Source organism: Felis catus, chromosome A1 (assembly GCF_018350175.1).
Source record: "Felis catus isolate Fca126 chromosome A1, F.catus_Fca126_mat1.0, whole genome shotgun sequence".
NCBI classification, from domain to species: Eukaryota; Metazoa; Chordata; class Mammalia; order Carnivora; family Felidae; genus Felis; species Felis catus.
The window spans coordinates 21,633,394-21,659,089 of record NC_058368.1 but is presented as its reverse complement, the minus strand read 5'-3'; the positions used below and the strand labels follow the sequence as shown (position 1 = coordinate 21,659,089).

At 42.4% G+C, this 25,696-nt stretch overlaps 1 long non-coding RNA gene across 2 annotated transcripts; it reads right to left on the bottom strand.

The window, feature by feature from the left end:
• Nucleotides 1-594: 594 nt before the first annotated feature.
• Nucleotides 595-25,597, bottom strand: LOC109497902. Of its 2 annotated transcripts, XR_002154339.3 has the most exons (6): nucleotides 25,200-25,597; nucleotides 9,276-9,461; nucleotides 7,232-7,392; nucleotides 3,244-5,086; nucleotides 1,650-1,728; nucleotides 597-966 (listed from the first exon to the last, which is right to left on the bottom strand). It is a non-coding gene; the product is annotated as an uncharacterized LOC109497902 (long non-coding RNA). The 2 variants fall into 2 exon arrangements; XR_006594472.1 differs by lacking the exon at nucleotides 25,200-25,597 and adding an exon at nucleotides 12,858-12,920 and having other exon boundaries at nucleotides 595-1,728.
• Between the last annotated feature and the right edge of the window lie 99 nt (nucleotides 25,598-25,696).

Genomic DNA, 25,696 nt, shown 5'->3' with positions numbered 1-25,696 from the left:
TATCTTGTTTAAAGCTTACAATAATCCTGTAAGGTACATAGTCCTATTTTCCCACTTAAAAATTAAAAAAAATTGGGGGGGGGGCCTCCTCCACCCCACTCTTTTAGGTGCAGAAACTAAGGATGAGAGAGGTTAAGCAACTTGTCCAAGGTCTCTCAGTTCCTAATCGGCAGGGCCCAATTCAGACCCTCCCTGCCACAGGGCCAAGGTGCCATCTAGAAACTTCACTCCCAGTTAACACATTTCATAGGAGAGGTAATTATAGGTTAGTACACTGGATCCAAATAGAGAGTAGGTGTCCTGTAGAAAATCAGCAAAAGTAGTGATCAAGGTTGGACCATATGTCAGTAGGAAGGAGAGGAGAATCATTTTTTTAAACGGATACTGTACAATGCTCTATTCTCACATCTTTTCTGTAACAAAGTTTTTTTTTTTTAATTTTTTTTTCAACGTTTATTTATTTTGGGGACAGAGAGAGACAGAGCATGAACGGGGGAGGGGCAGAGAGAGAGGGAGACACAGAATCGGAAACAGGCTCCAGGCTCTGAGCCATCAGCCCAGAGCCTGACGCGGGACTCGAACACACGGACCGCGAGATCGTGACCTGGCTGAAGTCGGACGCTTAACCGACTGCGCCACCCAGGCGCCCCTCTGTAACAAAGTTTTTATTAAGGAATGCGGTTTTCAGGAGAACAATTTTGCCACTTTGATCATCTGTTCAGACTGTATTTTCTATATAACTTGGGCAAATTTACAAATATGTTTTGAAATGGAAATGGTTGAACAACATTGAATCTAGACACTTGCTGCTCAGAGAGTGGCCCATCCCCTTACTGCTTTTCCAAAATGCAGATTCTTGGGCCCTTCCCCAGGATCCCCGCCTCCGCCAGGGTCCCCAGTGGTTTGTATGCGCTTAAAACTTGAGGAGGGTGCTGCTCCCACCTTCGTGGACAATGTTCTATGAGCCTATGAAAATCAAACACATAAGTAGGTCATGCTGTGCGCTCTATAAGGCAAATTTTATATCAAGGCAACGTTTGCTATCTTTTAACTGGATTTGTTTTTACTTTATTTAATCTAACAGCTCCTTCTGAATAGGTTTTTAGAGAGATCTATGGTTGTACAAGAGGAGGGGGAAAATAATGAGGAAAAGGAAGTGATAGGGAAGGAAAAAGAGGGTGTTGTGGTTTCCCAAATGGCACAGACTGATCATGCCAACCCCTTGACGTGTTGTTGAATTTCTACCTGGGTCAGGTGCAAGCCCATTACCTGAGGTGCCTGCTGGGTGGTCTGGATTGTGAGCCACGGCCCCTCCCATCCAGAAGCCTTTGCTATTTTGCAAATGTTTCAATGTGTCTGCTGAAAGCAGTGAAACAACAGCTGGTGAGTCATCCCATTCTGTATTAATAGAGCAGTGTTGACCCATCGAGGCCCCTCAGGACTTTATAGAACAGAGCATCCTTTCTTTCTCAGGGCAAGGAAGGGAAGTCTTAGCCACTGTGCACTCTAGGACAAGTAGGCGCACCGGAGAATACACACCAATCCACCGGGCACTAAGCGCCCTTTCCTCATTGCACTCTTTCAGATGAAAATGAAGTTAGGGTAAGGAGGATGGGAGAGAATACCTGCATTAAACCACCAGACTTTACCTATGCGAAGAAACAGCCACAAAGGAAGACGTTTCTTGCCCCAGCCCTGCACCTCAGTTTTCTTTATGTGAAGCTCTGTCTGGAAAAGCAAGGTAGAGACGTCAAAGCTAGGTGACAACCTTGAAAGATAAATCTGGGCTATTTTTAATATGAGGGCTAGCTGGTGGCTTAATATTAGCGGAGTCGAACAAAACAGAATGTGACAACGCCACCAGTTAATCAGCGTTCCTGCCTGCACCAGCAGCGTTTTCAACACTGTAGAGAATGGCAAAGGGATAAAGTATAATCTGCGATTTCAAGGACTTCATTTGGCTGGAGGGTTTATTCAAGACAAACAACTAGAGGCAAGGATGGAAGATAGAAACATTAAAGAGACACACCTTAGGCAATCACATACTATCATTGGCATACCCAGGTGGGAAGGCCAAAATATTTGCATTAAGCAACATTTCCGGAGATTTTGTCAAAACTTTCCTTTTTTTTCCAGGAGAAAACTAATGCTTTCTTTAACATTGTTTAACATTTACTAAAACTGGACTGGGAATTCCTGCCCCAATTCTTTCAGTGTGGAATAGATGGAAGTTGCTAGAAGGGAGTTGTTAGGCAGATTTTCTACATGTCACCAAAATAAGTAAGCTATTCTAGGGCCAGGCACAGAAACTGGGTGATCATGGAAGCTTGACTATAGAGAAGGAAGGAGGATGGTGGAAGTTTCTTAGAATATACTAGAATATAGTTACTAGTCTCTACCTCTTTTGGGGGGGGGGGAGGGGTCAAGACTCCTGTGATGGTTAATTTTATTCATCAAACTGGCTGGGTCATGGTGCCCAGATAGGTGCTCAAACGTTATTCTGGATGTTTCTGGGAGGGTGCTTTTGAATGAGATTAACATTTAAATAGGTGGACTTTGAGTAAAACAGATTGCCCTCCATAATGTGTGTGAGCCTCATCCAATCAGTTGAAGGCCTGAACAGAACAAAAGACTGACCTCCCCTAAGCAAGAGGGAATTTTCCAGCTAAACAACCCTTGGACTTGAATTTCAGCATTGGCTCTTCCTGGGTCTCCAGGCAGCCAGATTCCGGGCCTATGTGAGCCAATTCTGTAATCGTGCTCTCTCTCTCTCTCCCTCTGTGTGTGTGTGTGTGTGTGTGTGTGTGTGTGTGTGTGCACAGACATACACATACATCCTATTGGTTCTGTTTCTCTGGAGAACACTAAGTAATGCAGACCTCTTTGTGCGTTTTAATTTTTGTATATATTTTTTAATTTTTTTCCTTTGTGAGTTTTTGGGAAGAATATTCATTAAATGTGCCAAACCATGGACACTTTTCTCAGAAAATCGTACATTGACACAAATTTTACATATGGTTTTCAGGGAATCACCAATCTGTTGAAGTGTATCATGGACCTCCTTCCTCAAATTAAAAACCTCTGAGCCTCTAGCTAGGGAAAGGAATAGAACCAAATACCTCCCTGTCCAAGTTTTCCTGTTCTGAAAGAGCTATTACCACTAGCAGGTGGAGGAAGAAGCATAGCCGCAGAGTTATAAAAGCACCAGAAGGGTGTCCCAGCAGAAATCTCCCTCTCCCTCACCTCTCTGGGGGGCCAGGAACTCCTCCTGTCAGTGTCAGCATCCTGCAGTGGAGGCTGGTTAATTTAACTGGAATAAGGCACGGCCACCGCCCATGGTGTAGCGGAGACTAGCTGGTTATTCTGACACATCAGCACCACCTTCCTTGGCACTCTGTCCCTCCACATGTTCTTGCTGATGGATTGTGAGTCAAAGGGATAGGTGTCACCTCCGGTCAGAGGCCATTTGGATGGAGATGCCTTGTCACACTTTCTTCTCTTGCAGTAGACTCAGGGAAGGAGGTGATGGCTGATGATGGAGCCTGAAAGAGGAAGAGGCAGATCCCTTTCTCCCCTACCCTCATACTGGACTATGATGGAGGCAAGAAACAAAACCCATTTTGTTCAACTACTAAGGTCTGGGAGCTTTCAGCCTATCTTGACTAACACATATGGGAATTTTATAGGTGGGAGAAAGATATCGGTAGAAATACTAGAAAAATGCCAACTTAAAGAGCTCATATGGGGGTGTCTGGGTGGCTCAGTCAGTTAAGTGTCAGACTCAATCTCAGCTTAGGTCTTGGTCTCACGGTCGTGAGTTCAAGCCCTACCTTGGCCTCTGTGCTGGGCGTGAAGCCTACATTAAAAAAAAACAAATCTAATATGATTTACACCATTATTACTCATTGACCTTAGCAGAGACTGAAAGTAGGGTCCTGAGGAAATAGGCCTGGTTAAGGCTAAGGAGTCCCAAACTCCGAGATGACATGAAGTGACTAGGCTGCTGCTAAGGGTTTCCGTGCGGCCTAAGTCCAAAGGGGTATCATTCACACAGGCTCTGTATTTCCCTAGAGTTGTGCAGTGTACAACCTGCTCAACTGGACAAAGTAGCCGTGCTCCTTTGTGGCAAAGGAGTATGGAAGAGGCAGGAAGACCTGAGAGAGGCAGTAGGAAGGTGATACAGAAGCATTCTATACCTCTCTCATGGTTTCATCGTCCAGCCAAGCACTGGCCCTGGTCATTGCTAAGGTAGCTGAAAAAAGCCTGCCTGCAGGACTAATCACATTGGAGCTAAGCCCTTTTGTTCATGAAGAGCAGCATATCTTCCCTGAAATAGTCTTTTAGGGTCTACAGTAAGTTACTGATTACAGTATTGGTTACTAAAGAAGAAACAGCAAAGAGTGACTTACCTGTTGGCCCTGTACTTAGAAAATAGTGATTATTATTCCCATTTATCATAGAAAATCTTTCTTAATGACTCCTATGTACGTGAGTATCCCTCCCTCCCCACACTCTGTTTTTAAGCTTTATATTATGGAACATTTCAAGCACACACAAAATGGAGAAAATAGTGCAATAGACCATCATGAATTAATATTGTCAAATATTCAATCAGTGTTCAACGTTCCTCAATTTTCTCACAGTTTCTTTCTCTCTTTCTTTTCTTTTTTTAGTTAGTATCCCAACACGATCCACTCCTTGCAGCTGGTTACTGTATCTTCTAGGTCTCTTTTAATTTAAGGGCTCCCCTGACTTTTCTTTTCCCCTTATAATGTATTTGTTGGAGAAACTGGGTCATTTGCCCCATAGAGTTTCCCACATTCTGCGTTTTGCTGATTGCATCTGTGTGGCATCATCCAACGTATTTCCCTAAGACCTGTATTTCCTAAAAAGTATCATTTAGATCTCGATTAATCCAGGTTGCACTGTTTGACAAGGATACTTCACCGATGGCCTGTGAACTTCCTCTCTCATCACATCATGAGTGCATGATGTCTAGTGGTCTCCTCTTTGGGGATGTTGAGATTTGATTAGTGGATTTAGACAGTGACAGCCTGATCCATTCATTTTAAAAGTTCCCCGTAAGCTAAAATTTAAAAAAAAAAGTAAAAATTAAAATGTAAAGGAATAAAAATAAAATTAAACAATAAAAATAATTTAAAGAAGTTTAAAAATAAAAAAAATAATAAGATTTTTATAACATTTCCCCATGAGCTTTTCCCTTGATAATTTTTAATAGCCATTGACAATCATCACAGATCTATTATTTTATTAAGGATCATAAAATTATGGTACCCTAGTTCTCCCACTCCTCCTTCATCTGTTAGCTGGAATGCTTCTAAAAGAAGAACTTTTCCTCAACAACAATTTAGCTATCCTGAGATACAGTTCATATAGAAAAGACAAGACAAATGCTCGCTCTTTCCCTTTTTAAATCCGTTTTCAGAGTAAGGAGTTGGTTCCCTAGCAACCTGTAAAGGTGACCTATGAGAGGTTTTTTTTCCCTTGGTATAATTATAAACTCAAGGATTTTAACATATTTGATGTATTTCAATCCACTGCAGAGACTCAAACTATTCCATCCTTGAACTTTGGAAGTCTCTTTACATTGGTTCCTAACCTAATCTTTTGGACATGACCCATAGTCTTTGAATGCTTCTTTTGCTTTCTAGTATGATGAAATGTCCATTTCTTGCCCCAGCTCTGGGATCAGCGATTATGCAAAGAAGCCCTGCTTCCCTTTAGTGACAGATTGAATTTTCGAGACCAGAATCTGGGTGCTGGGAGTATGTGTTGCTACAGTTTGTAAACCTTTTCGGTGACCAGAGTCAGACTGGCTCCCCTTCGGATCCCATTCCTCCTATTGCCATCATTCATTCCATTCCAGGCACACCCTCCTCCTCTGCACCTCTATTAGGATCACAGCAGACGACTCTTGCAGGGCCCGAGGGAGTAGGGTACATCATTGCCCCATGCCTGGCACACACTGGCACACAGTCTGGGCCCCAAACACTGCTGGCACACTCCTCATGTCATGTTCATTCAAATGTCACTTGCTCAATGACACAACCCCTGGACGTCCTATCCAACACTGAACACAGAACCCCCTTCCCTCCCAAATATTCTCTATCCTTCTCCCCTGCCTTAGTTTTCTCGGCAGAACCTTAAAACCTCAAATACTATGTAATTTACTGGATGATATTTTGTTTGCCGTCTGGAATGTAAGTTCCAAGAGAGCAGAGGCTTTTGTCTGTTTTGTTGCATCTGTGTCCCACACACCTAGAACAGGTTCTGGCACAGAGTAACTCCTCAGTAAACAGCTGTTGAAACAATGAATTGCAAGGGAATAAAACTAATTGCGACTGACCTAAGCCCACAGTCCTTCCATTGTTAGACTCTAGCAACAAATATTTGTAGCCTCCAAAGTGAGAAGTTTGTGGGGGGACGTAAGCCCCTAACTCCCCATTGCTTCAGCACCAAGTCTGGATCAGGACTAAATTCAGTCACATACCCAGCCGCTAGCCTCATAGGTCACTGTGATGAGTGTTTTTCAGGCTGAGAGAGAGATGGGAAGTGTGGCAGATGAGAGGGAAGGATGGCTCTCCAGGGTCGTGTTGTTTTGCTTTATCTTTTATTGTTTTTTGTCAAAGCCACAACTCCTAGAAAGGAGTTGCCATTTAATGAAATGGAAAAGAAAGTGAGAGAAACAGCTTTTGAGGGGCAAATGGTGTTGGTTTGGAGAGGCCAGTGAGATATTGGAGCTGTTAGGTGGGCGAGTAGAAGGGTTTCAAGTTCAGAGAAGAGGTCCTGCCTGGACAGATAAATCTGGGAGTCATCAGTGTGGAGACGGGATTGAGAGCAGTGAAACAACCGAATGAGAAGACACAGAAAGCAGATGAGGTTCAAGGAGTGATCCTGGGTCCCTTAGATATCTAAAGGTCAGGGAGATGAGCAGGAGCCAGCAAAGGAGGCTGAGAAACAGGAGCATGAAGGCAGCAGGAGCCCCTAGGGAGCCTGAGGTCCTGAAAGTGTTCCAAGGAGGAGGGGTGAGCAACTTCCTTAGATACTGCAGATGGGACAAAGAAGACAGATGACCACGGATCCAAGACAGTAGCTAACCATCCCTAGGATACAGACCCAAACCAACAAGCATATACAGCTGACTCCCTAGGCTGCTTTATCTTAAAGTGATTCACAGACAGTATGATAAGGTATTTCCTGTGGGTTTTACATGTAACAGCATGGTCCCCTCCAACTTGGCCCAGAGTGAGGAGCATCCAGCCTGGTCTCTCCATTCTTCAGGGTCACGGTCAGGCCATCCTAGGCTTTAGAAAACCAGGGCGTTCCCTCAGGAGTCAGAGAAATGGCCTTCAGTCCCGGGAACTGGCAGTCCTGGGGGCAAAGGGGAGGTAGGGCAGCTTCGGGGCGGGAGGACAGGTGAGGTGGAACAGCTGCCTTAGGGTGGGGGTGTGGCCGTACCTGTCTGGGCCCCTTGCTACACCATCTGGAATCTGCCTGCACTTAGTATCCGCTCCACCCCACCTTCCCATCCCCCTTCAGCTTAGCGCTGGCAGCCTTCCTACCTGGGAGTCTTCCTCCTCACATATTCATTTGATTCCATTTTCCCTAACCCTTGACTACCTCTGCCTCTCCACGAGGGAACAAATGGACAACAGTTTAAAGGAAATTCATCATAAATGAAAACAATTAGTACCTTGATACAGGTAAAAATTGAGACAAATCTCTGCTTCAGCGGAACACATTTAATTCCCCACTTGGACAGCTTGCCCCATTTCCCTGGGCATAAATGCCTATAGGCTCCAAAACCAAGGAGGTGGGGGCCCTGCCCCTTAGCCTAATGAAGGTGCACGTAAAATGCTAGAAGAGGGGCACCTGGGTGTCTCGGTTGAGCATCCCACTCTTGATTTCAGCCTAGGCCATGATCTCACGGTTGGTGGGACTGAGCCCTGAGTTGGGCTTGACGCTGATCATGGAGCCTGCTTAGGATTGTCTCTCGCCCTCTGCCCCTCTCCCGCTCACACATGTGCATGTGTGCGTGCACGTGGTCTCTCTCTAAAATAATAAAATAAAATAAAATGCTAGGAGAGCATATTCTTTCACCAGAGCTGTCTTCTTGAGTGTCTCATAATCAAACAATTGTTTGATTAGATGTCTTCAGTTAAGCATTTTTGTCCTAAGTTATTTTTTTTTAATTTTTTTCTTCAACATTTATTTATTATTGAGAGACAGGCACAAAACATGAGCAGGGGAGGGGTAGAGAGAGGGAGACACAGAATCCGAAGCAGGCTCCAGGCTCTGAGCTGTCAGCACAGAGCCCAACGGGGGGCTCGAACTCACAAACTGTGAGATCACGACCTGAGCTGAAGTTGGTCGCTCAACCAACTGAGCCACCCAGGTGCCCCTGTCCTAAGGTCTCAGGCATAAATCTATCCTAAGACTATATAAGACAGTGGGATATGTTATCTGAAGTCATGGTTTGACACAAGGCCCAGACCTCAACCCCAAATAGTCCATCCACAAAATGCAACACTCTCCAGCCACAAAAACCTTTGGAAAGATCCACCTGAACATACAGAGACTCATCTCCTAGATACTTAGATGAAAAACAGAGTATTTATTATGTTACCATATGCATAAAAGAAGAAAAAGAGAGCTTGAATATGCATAGGACATTTCTGAATCTGTAGCAGATTCGTATCAAGATAAAAAGGAGACAGGGGCGCCTGGGTGGCTTGGTTTGTTAAGCGTCCAACTTCGGCTCAGGTCATGATCTCACGGTCCGTGAGTTCGAGCCCCACGTCGGGCTCTGTGCTGACAGCTCAGAGCCTGGAGCCTGTTTCAGATTCTGTGTCTCCCTCTCTCTCTGCCCCTCCCCTGTTCATGCTCTGTCTCTCTCTGTCTCAAAAATAAATAAATGTTAAAAAAAATTAAAAAAAAAAAGGGAGACATATTTCACTATATACCTTTTAGTCAGTTTGCGCTTTTCAGAATGTACCTAAATCATCTATTCAAAAAAATTAACTAAGAAAAACTAAAGAAAGTACCTAGAAAATCAATACTATCTAACTGCTTGATCTTGGCTTTCCAAAGAGGACTTGTAGTTGAGAATTGAAGAAGGGAGTGCTTTTAGAGGAGTACATTTGTCTCCCAGGGAAGGCTTTGAAGCTGGAGGGGGCTGGGGAAGAGGGGAGTGGAAAAGGTGCCAACAGACACCCAGAGATAATTGTACTTAAAAGAACTTCTGAAGTACTTACGTTTCCTGACACTTAGAAGATTCCACCCTAGCTGTGACACCATTACAAGATGTGAGAATGTGCTTGTTTAGAAAGCCCAGGGCAGTTTCCTTCTGGCTGTGGAGGCTGTCCCAGGAGTCTCCTCTGTGGTCTTGAACAGTTGTGTCCGCTCTGTGCACCTGTTCAATGGTGGCTGTAGGTCTTTTCCTGGTAGGGGTGGGGACAAGACTCAAAAGTTCAGGGTCCAGGCACAAGTGAGGAGAGTTTGGGAGGCACTGGATCCTGGGATCCGTGACACCTCATCTCCAGTATCTGCTATCTTGGTGGAGAGTGGGACATAGAGACGGGTTTGGTGTATTCTCCAGGGAACATCCTAGCTGACCTACAGTATCAGGTCAGCCTGAATTTGGGATTTAGTTCTAATACAAATCTCATTTGGGAAGAAATCTCCCCTCTAGTTCTTCCTTTTCTGGTTGTTCATTCTAAAATTGCTTTAACCATATAAAGACCAGGCTTGCCGTTGGCTTCCAACGGAGAGATTTGAATGGAAAAAGAGGTAAAGTAAAAAGGAGGGAAAGGTATTCAATGGTTAAAGCCACTGATTGCGTGTAACCTGCCTTTGACTTCGTCCCTCCTTAGATTTGCTTCCCCTATCAGCAGCATTTCTGGAGATGGCGTTTCAGTGTGGGAAAGACCCACGTTAGCACCCCAGCTCCCATATTAGTGGAACTGCCTTGGGAATTCATACACTCTGAAGCAGCGTCCTCCTTGGTAAAACAGGAGATGCTAATGGCTACTTCAGTGTTACTGTTAGGATCAGATGAGAGCCTTTGTGCAATTCAATAAGCATTTTTTGAACACCTATCCTGTGACAGGAAAAGGGATAATCCTGTCCTTGTGCCAAAGGACCTCAGTAACGATCTGAGAGGTCAGTGCTGAGCTGTGGGATAGCAAGGGGATGAGAAGAGGGGGTAAATTTGCAGAGAATCAAAAAAGCTTCTCTTGAGCAGTTTAAGCAGATCTTCTCCATTCCTGTACCTCTCCACCACGTGCCCTATTTTATCCCCTTCACAGAGCTTGCTAGTGCTTTCTTTTTACTCGCCCGGCAATCTCCTTCCACGAGAAGGGAATCTCCTAGAGTCAGGGCTCTGTCTCCTTCTCTTCTAGATCTCCAGACTTGCAGTTTCTTTCTTCCTTTTCTCTGTTACCCTTTCTTTTGTTCTTTTTGCTTATTTGTTTTTGTTACACCCATGATTGGATTTTAAGCTTATGATAACCTCACAAAATGTTTAAAGGATTTTTAAGATTTTTTTTTTTTTTGGTCTTAATGAGCTAAAATAGTCTACATAACACAGAGATTATCCACTTATTGAAGCAATGCTACTCAAAATGTGATCTGCAGGCATGACAATGTAAATCAACTTTGTCATTAAGTATACATTGTTTAGTTCAGCTGACTTTGTTTCTTCTTCTTCTTTTTTTTTTTTTTTTTGCCAGACAAAATGACATCATTTATCAAGACATTGTGACAGTTCTAGAAGAGATCATGAGGGTGGTGGTACCAGGAATGGACATATGGTTGTTCTCTATTATGATATTTACAATATTTTAAAATCGAAAATATTCTGGGGTGCCTGGGTGGCTCAGTCAGTAAAATGTCGGACTCTTGGTTTCCACTCAGGTCATGATCTCCTGATTCATGAATTCAAGCCCAGAGTCGGGCTCTGTGCTGACAGTGTGGAGCCTGCTTGAAATTCTCTCTCTCCCTCGCTCTCTGCCCCTCCCCCGCTCATGCTTGTTTTTCTCTCTCTCTCTCTCTCTCAAAATAATGAAATAAACTTACATTGAAGACAGTCAAATTATTCATTAACATGGAACTGATTAAAAAATTATAGTACATCCATCCAATGGAATATAATTCAGTTATTATACGTGATGTAGATCAATTTTGACATGGAAAATTATTCACATTTTTTAAGTGAAAAAAAGTGGACTATAAAATAGCTTGTATAGTATTTAATTTGGGGGATCCTAACTCTGCCTCATATCCACATTTGTACATTTACACGAGAAAATTTTCTGAAAGTATATATCCTAGAGTGCTTGATTCTGGATGTCTAAATTCACAGTGCTAAAAAATATATATCCTTCCCACCAACCTATAACAGTAATACACAACCAACTGCTATATATATCTATCTCATCGGCTTAGGATAAAATAGGACCACAACATATTTAATACTCAAATATTCATTTGAAAATATGTATCCCAGTACATGAAAAGTTCATGTTCCTCCAAAGATTCTCTTCTCTGGTATTTCCTAGGACCCTCAGGTTGACTTACTAAATCCAAAGGGGTCAGTTCAGGACAGCAGTAATAAAATCAGCTGAGTTTTTTTTTTTTTTTTTCTTTTTTTTTAAGCAAGACTTTCTGAAGGAAGCAATATGTTGATTTATGTTCTAGGGTAAGCTCCTTATCCCTTGGCAGACTGGTGATCAACAGCCCCCTAACTGGCTACCGCAAGTAGCATTAAAGGGGAGATAGAACACAGTCACAGAGCCACCTGAGCCTGCTGTTTTTTCAAAGGTTATATTTAAATTACTCTTCCTTTTAAAAAAATTTTTTTTTCAATGTTTATTTATTTTTGGGACAGAGAGAGACAGAGCATGAACGGGGGAGGGGCAGAGAGAGAGGGAGACACAGAATCGGAAACAGGCTCCAGGCTCCAAGCCATCAGCCCAGAGCCTGACGCGGGGCTCGAACTCACGGACCGCGAGATCGTGACCTGGCTGAAGTCGGACGCTCAACAGACTGCGCCACCCAGGCGCCCCTAAATTACTCTTCTAATCTCTTCTATGGGTATTGATCTGTTTAGATTTTCTTCCTTTTCTTGGATCAGTTTTGGTAAGTCATAGGTTATTAGGAAGGCTTCAATTTCGTCTGTATTTTTAAATGTATTGCTAGAGTGCTGCATATATTTTCCTACGGTTCTCCAGACCTGTTCATAATCTGTTTTCTTTTGAGTTTCTTTCTTTACTTTGAGAGAGATGAGGGGAGGAGCATAGAGAGACAGAATGCCAAGCAGGCTCCGCACCGTCAGCACCGAGCCCAAGGTAGGGCTTAAACTCATAAACCAAACCGTGAGATCATTACCGGAGCTGAAACAAAGAGTCCACCGCTGAACTGACTGAGCCATCCAGGCGCCTCCCTGTTCACATCTGTTTTGGTTCCTAACGAGCAGATGGAGGCAGAGGTGGTAAAAGCGATTGAGAAAAAGGGGTCATAAAGATTATACTTGAACCAGGAGAGGTGGGTATGATGCCAGGTACCTCAGATGCAAAGATATGCAAGCTCTTGGGGCTTTCAGATTTTCTCTTGTAATTATTCTGAATTAATGTCATTACTTGTCACTATTTGAAGAAATAAATATTACTACTCTGCTTATGGAGTAGTCTAGGTAGAGGCTGATCAAAGGGTTTTTCACATGTTCTTATTTGTCTTGTTAAAGGAAATTTTTTTAATTCAAAAAAACATTTAAGAAATGACACGAATAAGGAAATTCCTTTTGCATTCAGAGGCTGACCTTAAGATATATAGTGTACCTGGGACGCCTGGGTGGCGCAGTCGGTTAGGCGTCCGACTTCAGCCAGGTCACGATCTCGCGGTCCGTGAGTTCGAGCCCCGCGTCGGGCTCTGGGCTGATGGCTCAGAGCCTGGAGCCTGTTTCCGATTCTGTGTCTCCCTCTCTCTCTGCCCCTCGCCCGTTCATGCTCTGTCTCTCTCTGTCCCAAAAATAAATAAACGTTGAAAAAAATTAAAAAAAAAATAAAAAAATTTAAAAAAAAGATAGTGTACCACCAGCACTTACATATTACCAACTAATATCCATAATTTTCAGTTTCATTTTGGACTTAGAGAACAATTCATCAATTAGTTAATCAAGACATTACAATTATAGTTGACCCTTGAACAATGTGGGGGTTAGGGGCACTGACCCCCCAGCTCAGTCGAAAATCCGCATGTAAGTTTTGACTCCCCAAACACTTAACTACTAGTAGCCTACTGTTGACTTGAAGTCTTACCGATAACATAGTCAATTAACACATATTTTGTATGTTATACATATTATAGACTGTATTCTTACAATAAACTAAGCTAGAGAAAAGAATATGTTTTTAAGAAAATCATAAGGAAGAGGCACCTGGGTGGCTCAGTCGGTTAAGTGTCCGACTTCGGCTCAGGTCATGATCTCACTGTTTGTGAGTTCGAGCCCCATGTCGGGCTATGTGCTGACAGCTCGGAGCCTGGAGCCTGCTTCGGATTCTGTGTCTCCCTCCCTTCTGCCCCTCCCCCACTTGTGGTCTGTCTCTCTCTGTCTCTCAAAAATGAATAAATGTACAAAAAAAGAAAGAAAGAAAATCATAAGGAAGAGAAAATGCATTTCTAGTACTATACAGTAATCCATATATAAATGGACCTGCACAGTTGAAACCTCTGTTGTTCACGGGTCAACTCTACTCATTAGATAAAGTTGGTCTAATTTGTACTTGTAAACATCCTCTCAATCTTTAAGAGACATTTCACGTCCCACTGTTACCATAAAGCATTTGTTAGCAGCTATAGTCTGAAATCATTTCTCTCCCTCCACTGAACTTCCAGAACAATTATCTTCTCTACACTTCGTCAATTAATTGTATATCGCACTGGGGTATCTCTTCTATTATTCTTGCTTGTTTTGTTTTTCTTCTCAATTAAGTTTTCTTTTTTCTTTTTCTTTTTTCAGAAAGAGAGAGAGAGAAAAAAAAAGAAACACGAGCAGGGCAGAGGGAAAGGATGAGAATCCCAAGCAGCCTCCATGCCCAGTGTGGAGCCCCATGCAGGGCTCGACCTCACAAACTGTGAGATCATGACCTGAGTTACAATCAAGAGTCAGATGCTTAACTGACTGAGCCACCCAGGTGCCCCTCTTCTTAATAAACTTAAGAAAAATAAGCCTTTATTTTTAGGCAAATATAGATTTAAGAAAAATTGCAAAGATAGTACAGGGTTTGCATATATTCCCCACCTACTTTGCCCTAGAGCTAATGTCTTGCATTAGTATTGTACATTTGTTACATTTAATGAATCAAAATTGATACATTATTAACTAAAGTCTATACCTTATTGAAATTTCCTTAGTTTTTTACCTAATATCCTTTTTCTATTCCAGGATCCTGTCTAGAATACCACATTACACTTAGTAATCATGTCTTCTCAAGCTCCTCTTGGCTGTGACAGTTTCTTGGACTTTCCTTGATTTTGATGACCTTGACACTTTTGCTCATTAGTTTGGTCAGGTATTTTGTAGAATGGCCTTCTATTAGAATTGGGTATTTTTCTCATAATTAGAGTGGGGTAGTGGGTTTTGGGGAGTAAGATCACAGATACAAAATGTTATTTTCATCACATCATATCAAATGTACATACTGTCAACATCAGTTAAAAAATATTTTATTTTTAAGTAATTTCTATTCCCAACATGGGGCTTGAATCCCCAACCCCAAGATCAGGTGTTGTATGCTCTACTTACTGAGCCAGCCAAGCACCCCTACCAACATCATTTTTGACTATTGACGTTGACCTTGGTCATCTGGCTGAGGTGGTATTTGTCAGGTTTCTCCACAGTAAAGTTATTCCCTCCCACCCATACTTTCTCTATGTACTCTGGAAAAAAGTCACTATGCACAGCCCACAGTAAATTATGTTCCACATTCTTGAGTGGATACCTACATAAATCAGTTGGAATTCTACATAGGAGATTTGTCTATTCTCCCCCATTTATTTACTCAACCACATGTCCTTTTAGTCCTTACCAAATGACATGAAAATAATATCCAAATATTAGCCAAACACTTCTAGCTTTCTGTGGGAAGGTGGGTATCCTCAGTGGTGTCATGGTCCTAATCCCCCAGCATCAGTCCTGGGGTTGGGGACCAAGGACAAAAAGGCTTTACTTGCAGCAAGTTGACTCTAAGACAAATTTCAGCAAAGGGTAGCCCTTGGAAAGGAAAGTGAGTTTCTTCAAAGAAAAGTGAGTTTCCGTACTGGAAATTGGAATTCTGAACTGGAAACTAATGATGAGAAAAGTTAGGATGGGGATTTGAATCCACATAACCCAATAAGGTAAGCATCCTCCTCCTCCTCCTCCTCTTCATCACCCTTATTTTTAAGTTCATAATCAGGAGAATAAGTCCTTTACCCCAAATTCCCTGAAGCCTCTGCCTCCGAATCCTGTGTTTCTTTGCAATCTGTCCAGACTCAATCCACTACTCGTTGAAGATTTTTTTCTCCTTGGTAGTAGTCAGTAGGACTGAGATATTCACTGCTTCTGCTTTTGGTCTCTTACTGCCTCCTCACATCACTTCTTGCTCCCTTCTGTGCTGTAGGGAGTTTCCTCATGCCTGGGAATTCTGTCTATGAATTCCTTCTCTTTCTTCTTCCTGGGTGTCTACAGCACCTAGAAAAGTTGTATTGCAATAGAAAATGTTGCTGTTGTCACTAGGAAAAAAAATCAAAGAGTAACATTAGATTTCAGGCCCCCAGATTATCTTGTCTTCACCTTTTTCCTAGTTGATGGTACCTCCTACTTCTTCCTCAAACTGTTCCTCACTATTCTGGAGCTCTCCATGTCTCATAAGCCATCCTCCATGGGACCATTATTATATGACCTCATCACCAGGATGTAAACTGGAACTCTTAACAATTTGTTCACTCACTAATTATTCCATAGGGCTTTCTATGTACAAACAGTTGTGTTAGATAACTTTTAGAAAATATCAATGTATTATCCTTCCCTGTAGGATTTGCCTAAATAGGAGTCAAAACATTTTAGAAAAAAAAAATACTTTGAAGGTAGAATAGTAGGCAGCAAACAATAGATAACAAAAGACTCTAGAAGGTATTAACAACCTTCCCTGTTTCCCTGAAATTATACTAATTTCCTACCCTGAGCCACGAAGGAGGGCCCTACATACCGTAGCTTGAAGCATCCATTGTAACCTCCTGTGAGACTGTGCCCAAGGTCAAGAGTTTCTCATTAATATAAAATCAATTCTGTGTTTAGTTTATGAACATTAATATTCAGTATTATGTTCTTGAGTTCACTCAAGTGTAAGAAGTATACTTCTTAAGTGTAAAAAGTAAGAACTTTAGATTCTCATCCTATCTGCCACTGACTAAGTAATTCTGGGTCAGTTACTCAGGCTCTCTGATCCATTAGACTTCTCCGGCCATTCAGTCTCAGTCTCTTTTGCTTCCTAATCTCCTGCCTGTTCCTTTGTGTCAGTCCAGACCAGTTTGTCCTGTATCCCTTCTTTGCCCTGTCCCTGCTCTCTGCCCTGCTGTAGTGAACTGATCCCTGCGGGCTGCATTTCCCAGGCTCCCATATCGGCTGGCTTTGGGCTGCGTTCCGCCAACCAGAGAGTGGAGATCAGCACCTCCAGCAGCAGAGGTGTCTCCTCTATGGTTACAGCTCCTGCTGGACGGGTCCACTGTGATTCTTCCATCTTCCAGGCCTTACTGGCATCACCTCTGTCCTTAGTCCCTCCTGCCTTGAGGTCATGGCTTCTGACTGGTCTCTCTGCCCCCTGTCGGCTTCTCAGCCTCTTCTATCACACACATAACCATTCCTCTGAATACAGTCCCTCTGTTTAAAATACTAAGTGCTTTCAGGGCACCTGGGTGGCTCAGTTGGTTAAGGGTCCAACTTTGGCTCAGGTCATGATCTCACAGTTTGTGAGTTTGAGCCCTGCATCGGGCTCTGTGCTGATGGCTCAGAGCCTGGAGCCTGCTGCAGATTCTGTGTCTCCCTCTCTCTCTGTTCCTCCCTTCTTGCATTCTGTCTCTTTCTCAAAAATAAATAAAGTTTAAAACATTGTTTTTAATAAAATAAAGTAAAATAAAATAAAATAAAATAAAATACTCAGTACTTTCTGCTTCCCTGGTTGGACTTTGAAACAGAACTTACTGAGGGCACCTGGGTGGCTCAGTCGGTTAAGCATCAGACTTCAGCTCAGGTCATGATCTTAATGGTTTGTGAGTTCCAGCCCTGCATCAGGCTCTGTGCTGACAACATAGAACCTGGAGCCTGCTTCAGATGCTGTGTCTCCCTCTCTCTCTGCCCCTCCTGCCTCATGCCCTCTTTCTCTCTGTGTGTGTCTCTCTCTCTCTCAAAAATAAATAAACATAAAAAAAAAAAAAGAAACAGAACTTATTGGTATTTATTTAGGAAATTACCCCAAGGAATGGGACTAGTGTCTGGGTAAAGGCAAGAAGGAAGGAGAACGAATCCAAGGCTGTACTATTAAGCCAGCTGCTGCTCTGGGCACTGGGGAATTTTGATTTGCTTGGGAGAATGGACCTTAGAATTGTCCAGTTGTCCCAATTCTTTAAAGGCTGCCCAAACATAAGCAACTCACGAGGACTTCCAGGTTTTCACACATGTCTGAATAGCTCAATAGGTCCCCATAGCCATGCCATATTTTAGGCCACACATTAAGTCTCAATAGATTGTAAAAAATAGATATCATACAAAGTATCTCCTCTGACTACAATGGGATGAAGTTAGAAGTCAACAGCAGAAGGAAAATTGGAAAATTCACAAATTTACAGAAATTAAACAACACATTTTTAAATGACCAATAAATCAAAGAAGAGAGCACAAGAAGAATCAGGAAATACTTAGAAATGGATGAAAACTAAAACACAACATGCCAAAATGTATGGCATACAATGAAAGCCGTGATAAGAGGGAAATTTATAGCTATAAATGCTTACTTAGGAAACAAGAAGGATCTAAATCAACAACCTAATTTACAACTTAAGGAAATAGAAAAGCAACAGACTAAACCCAAAACCAGCAGAAAGGGAGAGATAATAAAGACCAGAGCAGAGATAAATGAAATAGAAAAAAGAAAATCAATTAAACCAAAAGTTGGTTCTTTGCAAAGATCAACAAAGTTGATACACCTTTAGCTAAGTGGGCGAATAAAAAAAGACTTGAATTACCAAAATCAGAAATGAAAGTGGGAACATTATTAATCATTCTACAGAAATAAAAAGGGTTATAAGAGAATACTATGAATAATTGTACACCAACAAATTGGATAACTTAGATAAGATGGATAACTTCTTAGGAAAACAAAACCTACTAAGGCTAAATCATGAAGAAAGAGAAAATCTGAATAGACCTCTAAATGGTAAGAAGATTAAATCAGTAATGAAAAAAATCTGATAAAGAAAGCCCGGGGCTTGATGGCTTCGCTGATGAATTTTACCAAACATTTAAAGAAAAACTAACTCAATCCTTCTCAAACTTTTCCAAAAAATTGAAAGGAGGGAAGGAACACTTCCTAGCTCATTCTCTGAAGCCAGCCTTACCCTGATACTAAAGTCAGACAAAGACACAACAAGAAAGAAACTACAGACTAATATCCCTTATGAATATTGATGCAAAAATCCTCAACAAAATATTTGCAAACCAAGTTCAGCAGCTTATTCATGGCCAGAGTGGGATTTATTCCTAGAATGCAAGGATGGTTCAACATAAAAAAATTGGCCAACATAATATACCACATTAAAAGAATTCGGGGGTGGGGGGCGCCTGGATGGCTCAGTCAGTTAAGCATCCAACTTTGGCTCAGGTCATGATCTCACGGTTAGTGAGTTCGAGCCCCATGTCAGGCTCTGTGCTGACAGCTCAGAGCCTGGAGCCTGCTTCAGATTCTGTGTCTCCCTCTCTCTCTGCCCCTTTCCCATTCATGTTCTGTCTTTGTCTCTCTCAAAAATAAATAAGCATTTAAAAAAATTAAAAAAAAAAGAATTAAGGGCAGGAAACCCACATGATTATCTCCAATGATGAAGAAGAAGCATTTGACAAAATTCAACAACCTTTCATGACAAAACTAGGAATTATTTCAACATAATAAATACTCCAAAACCCAGGAATTATCTCAACATAATAAAATCCATACATGAAAACTCCACAGAAAACATACACAATGGTGAAAGACTGAAAGTTTTTCCTCTAAGATCGGGAAGAAGGCAAGGATGCCTGCTTTCACAACCTCTATTCAATTAAAGTACTGAAAGTTCTAGCCAGAGCAATTAGGGAAGAAAAACTTCTAAGCTGGAAGGGAAGACATAAAATTATCTCTGTTCACAGATTATATGATCTTATATGTAGAAAACCCTAAAGACTTCACCAAAAAGCTTTAGAACTAATAAATGAATTCAGAAAAGTAGCAGGATGCAAACTCAACATGAAAAAAATCATTTGTATTTGCAGAAAGTTGCATTTCTATACACTAACAATGAACAATATCAAATTGAAAGTAAGAAAAAAATTTGATTTACAAGGCATCACAAAGAACAAAAGGCTTAGGAACAAACCAAGAAGGTGAAAGACTTGTACAGTAAGAACTACAAAACATTGCCAAAAGAAGTGAAAGAAGACATGAATAATGGAGATAGATCCCATGTTCATAGACTGGAAGACTTAATATGGTTAGGATGTCACACTACCCAAAATGATCTACAGATTCAATGCACTCCCTATCAAAATTTCAACGATGCTTTTTTGCAGATATAGAAACACCCGCCCTAAAGTTCATATGAAATCTTGGGCCCCTGCCTGAACGGCCAAAACAACCATGAAAAAGAACAAATTTGGGTGCCTCACACTTCCTGATTTCAAAGCTTGCCACAAAGCTTTGAAAACAATGTGGTACTGGCATGAAGACAGATATATAGACCAAATGGAATGGAAGAGATAGCCCAGAAAGAAACCCTCCCATATATAATAAAATTATTTTTGACAAGGGTGCAAGAGCATTCAACAGGGAAAGGGCAGTCTTCAACAAACAGTGCTGGGAAAACTGGATATCCACATGCACAAAATAAAATTGGTCCCTTACCTAACACCACATACAAACATAACTCAAAGTGGGTTAAAGACCTAAGTGTAAGACTTCAAACTGTAAAACTTTTAGGAGAAAACATAGGGCAAAAGCTTCATGATAGGATTTGGGGATAATTTCTTGGATATGACACCAAAGGCACAGGGCAACACAAGCAAAAGAGACAAATGGGATTTCATGAAAAAAATTTTAAGTTTATTTATTTATTCTGAGAGGCAGGGGGAGGGACAGAGAGAGAGGGAGAGAGAATCCCTAGTAGGCTCTGTGCTGACAGGCCCAACGTGGGGCTCAATCCCATGAACCGTGAGATCATGACCAGAGCCAAAATCAAGAGTTGGACACTTAACTGACTCAGCCACCCAGGTGCTCTGATTTCATGAAAAATTTTGAATGTCATGCATCAAAAGATAATACCAACAGAGTAAAAAGAGTAAAAAAAAAAAAAAAAAAAAAACCTCGCAAAATAGTAGAAAATATTTGCCAATCATATATCTGATAAGGGATTGATATACAATATAGAAAACTCCTAAAACTCAACAACAACAAAAAAATCTGATCAAAATATGGTCAAAAGACATCAATAGATATTTCTCCAGAGAAGATATACAAATGACCTAGAAGTACATGAAAAGATGTTCAACATCCCTAATCATTAGGGAAACACAAAGCAAAACTACCATATTACCCCTCATACCCCCTAGGTTGGCTATAAACTAGAAAAACATTAAAATAAGTATTGGTGAGGATGTGGAACGCTGTTCACCGTTGGTAAGAACGTAAAATGGCACAGCCACTGTGGAAAATAGTGGGAGGTTCCTCAAAACATTAAAAAGTAGAATTACCTATGATCCAGCAATTCCACTTCTGGGTATACATCCAACAGCACTTAAAACAGGGTCTTTGTACACCCATGTTCATAGCAGTGTTATTCACAATAGCTGAAACATGGAAGCAACCCAAGTGTCATCGATGAATGAATGGATAAACAAAATGTGGGATAGACATACAACGAATGGAAGATTATTCAGCCTTAAAAAGGAAAGAAATTCTGCAATACGGTACAACATGGATGAACCCTGAGGACATTATGCTAGGGGAAATGAACAGAAAAAGACAAATACAGGAGTGCCTGGGTGGCTCAGTCTGTTGAGCATCAGACTCTTGATTTCTGCTCAGGTTACGATCTCACGGTTTGTGGGTTCAAGCCAGGTCAGGCTCTGCACGGAGAGCATAGAGCCTGCTTCAGATCCTCTGTCTCCCTCTTTCTCTGCCCGTTCCCGGCTCCTACGCCCATGCACACTTTCTCTCTCAAAAATAAAGAAACATTTAAAAAAAAGGAAAAAGATAAATACAGTATGATTCCGCTTATATGAGCTATTTAGAGTCATCAGAACCATAAAGACGGAAAGTAGCATGGTGGTTGCCGGGGGCTGGGGAAGTAGGGAAATTGGTAGCTATTGTTTAATGGGTACAGAGTTTACAAGATGTAAATGGTCCTGGAGATGAATGGTGGTGACGCTTGAGCAACACTGTGAATGTACTTAATTAACACCACTGAACGGTACACCTAAAAATTGGTAAGATGGTAAATTTTATGCTATTTGTAATTTTACCACAATTTTAAACATTGGAAAAAAAATGAAAGGAGAGAACAATGGGGGGGGGGGTGGATTCAACAATATTATTAACCCTACTGAATCAAAGTATTTGAGAAGGACTGTTTTTAGCCTTTTAAAGATTCCAAATCCAGCCCTGTCCCCAATTCTGAAGTGTGACACTGAGTAACCACCTCCCCTGGAGACTGAGGAGAGGACAAGGCGGGATCTCACAGAGGCGTGTGAGTGGTTCAAGCAGAGGGCGCCAGCTGTCAGCAGGGCCCCAGTGGAGCAGAAACAGTGTTTGTTTTTAATTCCAGTTAATGGCCTACGTTTAAGTCAGGAGTTTCACAAACAAAACCAAATTTCTGTCTTCTTGTTTTTTGGTTTTTAAAAATTTTTTTTTTAACATTTATTTATTTTTGAGACAGAGAGAGACAGAGCATGAACGGGGGAGGGGCAGAGAGAGAGGGAGACACAGAATCTGAAGCAGGCTCCAGCCCCGACGCCGGGCTCAAACTCACGGACCGTGAGATCGTGACCTGAGCTGAAGTCGGACGCTTAACCGACTGAGCCACCCAGGAGCCCCTCTGTCTTCTTGTTTTAACTCTGGTCCTGCAATCTCGTGTGACAATGGCCGAAGCTGGTCAGTGATGGCCTGAGCCTTTAACAGGTATATGCTCTTCTTTGAGGCAGACCTTACCTCGTGGACATCTCAACATTCAAGTTCCACTGGCTGTGGCAGGCACTGGTGTTCAAGAGATTAGAGTGTGTCCAAACATCAGGGCGGTCCCAAGAGCAGATCAAAGGACCCAGATACTCAACACACATAGACACACACATACACACACACACACACACCCTTGCATTCAAAACCCTAACCAAGTTCCTATGGTTCCTCTCATTGTGTCTCCTCTTGGCCTTTGCTCAAGCTGTTTTCTTGCCTGAAAGGCTCTCCTTCACCCTCTCCCATTCGCTTGGCCAGTTCCTATGCATCTTTCACGATGTCACCCCCTTTAGGGAGTCTCCTGGGCCTCCAGTCACTGGGTCCAATCGCTGGGCTAATGAAGACACACAGGTTCAAATGAATGTAAGAGAGAACCGAAATACAATAACTTTTTAAAAGGAAGATGTTGGGGAGCCTGGGTGGCCCAGTCAGTTAAGCATCCAACTTTGGCTCAGGTCATGATCTTGTGGTTCATGAGTTTGAGACTCGTGTTGGGCTCTATGCGGACAGCTCAGAGGCTGGAGTCAGCTCAGAGGTTCTGAGTCTCCCTCTCTCTGCCTCTCCCCAACTTGCTCACACACACACACACACTCTCTCTCTCTCTCAAAAAAATAAATAAACGTTAAAAAAATTATATATTTATTTTTATTTATTTTTTACTAAAAAAAACTTCTTTTAAGGTTTATTTATTATTGAGAGACACAGAGCATGAGCAGGGGAGGGGCTGCGAGATGGAGAGACACAGAATCTGAAACAGGCTCCAGGCTCTGAGCTGTCAGCACAGAGCCCGACGCGGGGCTCAAACTCACAAACCGCGAGATCATGACCTGAGCCAAAGTCAGACGCTTAACCAACTGAGCCACCCAGGCGCCCCTAAAAAAATTTTTTTAAAAAGGCAGATGTTTACTCTTTCATGGGGGTCCTATCTGGTGTTCCCTAGAACCCTGGTTCTTCTCTTTCATTGTCCCACCATCCAGGGCTGACTTACCCAGTAGGGGCAGCAGGCACAGTGCTTAGGGCCTGTTATAATTTTAGGACCCATGAAAATGTTTTAATTACATTAAGAACCAGAGAAAATAAATATAATCATAATGAATATATAAAAATGAATCCAGCCTGGATTATATTTGCCATTATATTAATGTAGTTGTAAAACAGACGTTTTAATACCTTTTTTTAATGCAAGAAGGGGCCCATAAAGCCAAAGATATCTAGGGCTCCCCAAAGTCATAATGTGGCCCTGTCACCTCCCTGGGTGTCTACTGTCTTTATATGGTCCACTCTGCCTCAGCAGGGTGTTGAAAGGAGAAGAAAAGGAAGGAGGGGATGTGACTCTTCTCTTTAAGGGCATAACCTGGAAGTTGCACATATTATTTTTACAACCCACTGCCTAAATCTTAATCCATGGCCACACCCAGCAATAAAGGAGGCTGAAAACGCAGTGTTTATTTTGGGCTTCCTGGTGCCCAGACACAAAGTCTATTGCAATGTGAGAATTGTAATGTGCGGGAAGAGCCCCTATTGGGAGAACCAGCTCCTTTTGCCGCAGTGACCTTTCTAGATGCCTCTCTGGATCCTCATCTATCTCTTACTCACTAGAACACATGCTGTCCTCTTTGCCAATTTCCCTACCTTGTGGTCATCTCACTCATGTATTGACCTGACCAGGCTCTTTCGGCATGCGAGGTTCCCACCCCTAAGGGTGGGAGACTATAGTTGTCCAAAGGCAGATAAGAAGGTTTGATGAGCTGGGGTGGGGGGACCGTTTGTCTTGTTCTATCTCCTGTATTTGGCATAGGGTTCAACACATAGAGGATTGAAAAGGATTTCAACTTCTTTCCCAGCATTTAATTTTGCATCTTGGCTCTCAAGCTCATTTTCCTTCAGTCTCCCAGCACTCATCCAGTCTCTGATGGCTTGGGAACCAATACGCAACATCTCTTGCCCTTTCTCTGCACCATATTCTCTTAGCCTGATTTCTTTTGTTTTCAATGTTTATTTATTTATTTTAGGAGAGAGAGAGAGAGAGAATGTCCAAGAGCACAATCGGGGGAGGGGCAGAGAGGGAGGGAGAGAGAGAATCCCAAGCAGGGTCCATGCTCAGAGTGGAGCCACAACAGTGAGATCATGCCCTGAGCCAAAATCAAGAGTGGGACGCTCAACTGAATGAGCCACCCCGGTGCCCCTGGCCTGATTCCTTTGGTCTTGATTCCATTTTTTTTAGGGGACCATTCATGAAGCCTTCCAATATTCAACATTAAAGGTTAAGTTATACCATACTACAAAGGCAATTTTCCACTTGAAACCAAGCGGCAATATTACAATCCTGACTCTTTTCCCCAAACTGTATTCGGGAAAATTTCAACCATATCCCAAAACTTAAAAAGTAAGAAGGGAGACAGAGAGAATAATGAATCCCCCAACATGTGGACCGTCTATCGCCAACAACGATTAACTCGCAGCTGATCGTATTTCATCTACACCTTCGCCATCTTCCTACCCTCAGGTTATTTTTAAGCAAGCGCAAGACGACGTGTAATTTCATCCATAAATATTCCAGAATCTATCTCTGTACCAGCTCTCTACCTGCAAGCCGCCCCAAAACATAGTGGCTTACAACAACAAACCGTTTATCTGCTCACGCTTCTGCAGTGAGGCTGGGCTTACCTGGGTGATTCTGCCGACGGTCTCCCCTGTGGTGGTTCATACAACTGCGGGCGTCTGGTGGCGTGAGTGGGGTGGGCCGGTCTAGGATCGTCTCACTCACGTGTCTGCGGTCTTGGTGCTGGCTGTCATCTGCGGCTCTCTCTCTGTGTCGTATCTCGTCATTCAATAGTCTAATTCTGCTTCTTACGTGGCACTGGCAGCGTATGGAAGAGGGCGGAAGCAGAAACTAGGAGAGCCTTCACTGTCCGGGCTTCGGGACCCACACAGCCTCACTTCCGCTTCATTCTACTGGCCTGAGCAAATCACGAGGTCTGCCCAGGTGAAAGGGGTAGGAAGGGGGCTCCTCCCCTTGATAAGAGGAACCACAAGTCCTGGGGCTGGGCATTTTTAATCTACCACAGTCTCTACAAGAGGAGGACTCTGTTTTGAAACAGAACGATTCCATTGTCAAACCTAAAAAAAAAAAAAAGGAATGGTATTATATAATGATTTGTTAT